At 40.6% G+C, this 1,580-nt stretch overlaps 1 pseudogene; it reads right to left on the bottom strand.

Annotated features, from left to right (window-relative positions):
* Nucleotides 1-311: 311 nt before the first annotated feature.
* Nucleotides 312-1,218, bottom strand: LOC110305609 (annotated as a pseudogene).
* Between the last annotated feature and the right edge of the window lie 362 nt (nucleotides 1,219-1,580).

The following is a 1,580-nucleotide window of genomic DNA, read 5'->3' as shown; positions in this document are numbered from 1 at the left end:
TAAAATAATAAAAAGTTGCAGTAACTTAAGAGGAACAGAGACTATATTAGACAATACCTCATCCACTATGCATTTCCAGGATCATTTATGCAAGATAAGAATGAAAATGTAGCCAGATATCCAAGATAATTTTCCTTACTTTGCCTACTATGCTAAACTTTCTTTCTTGTGTATTGTACAATTATATAATATGACCTTTCATGTAGGTCCTGTGATAGAGGACAAAATCTGATATAAAATATTAACATAAATACATTTATTGCATAAAAGCAGGTAACAATTGCAAGTGCTACCTACCATTACAGAAAGATTTACTTACTGCAGGTAACTCTTATTAGGGCCCTCTTCATGTCTCTGCTCCTCAGGGTGTAAATAAAGGGGTTCAACATGGGAGTCACCACTGTGTAGAGCATGTCCATGGAACTCTCCTTTACAGTGGAATTATTACCTAATGGACATAAGTAGAGACCAATGACTGTCCCATAGAACAGAGACACCACAGACAGATGGGAACCACAGGTAGAGAACACTTTGTAGATGCCATGGGTAGATGGAACCTTAAGAATGGAGGAGATGATACTTTCATAGGCTATAGCAATGAGGATGAATGGAATAGTAATGACAAACCCTCACATGATAGCTATCATCAACTTATTAACATGAGTGTCTGAACAGGTCAGCTTTAGGAGAGCAAACAGGTCACAGAAAAAGTTGAGGAGCATGTTGCTCTCACAAAAAGACAGTCTTGCTGCTAGTAGGGTGTGCATCATGGCATGGAATGATGTCAGTAGCCAAAAAAGCAGCACTAGACAAGTACAGAGCTCGGGGCTCATGATGCTGGTGTAATGCAGAGGGAAGAAGATGGCCACATAGTGGTCATAAGCCATGGCCATGAGAATGAAGTTCTCAAGGTATTCAAACAACAGAAAGAAGAATATTTGTGCCAGGCAGTCTGCATAGGAGTTGGATGTGTCCTCGCTCTGTGTATTCTGCAGCAGTTTAGGCATTGTGACAGAGGAAGAAGGACAAGTTTCTGAGAAACAAGTACATGGGTGTGTGGAGATGGGAGTTCAGTTGAACAAGGATAATGATTAGCTTGTTTCCCAGAATGGGGGAGAGGTACATGGCCAGGAACAAGGCATAGAAAAGGTGCTGGTGCTCTGTGCACATGGGCAAGCCCAGGAGGAGGAACTGGATGATGACAGTTTGGTTGTTCATTCTTCTTCTTCTCCCACAGGAGAAATTATACTGAACAACCCTTCAGTAGTATAGTACTGGAGTACTATACTACTGTACAGGGCTGTGTTGAACTGGTATGCTATAGAAAGAAAAATGTCATAATGAGTAATTGTAATGTAATGAATGCATTAATACGAATGGGATACATGATGACCATGAAACAGATACTAGCACAGGAGGTGGAAGTCTTTGGAGACAGAGAAAAGAAGAAAGCTATTATACCTGGAAAACTGTCAAGAATAACACAGGAATTTCAATTGACAGCAAGACACTTGCTTCTTTTCCTGACCATACCCAACTCTGCTGAAGCTGAGCAATAGTTTCTGCTTCATGATCCTCCT

Source organism: Mus caroli, chromosome 11 (assembly GCF_900094665.2).
Source record: "Mus caroli chromosome 11, CAROLI_EIJ_v1.1, whole genome shotgun sequence".
NCBI lineage: Eukaryota > Metazoa > Chordata > Mammalia > Rodentia > Muridae > Mus > Mus caroli.
Note: the sequence above shows the minus strand (reverse complement) of the source record. Positions and strands in the feature narration are given on the sequence as shown.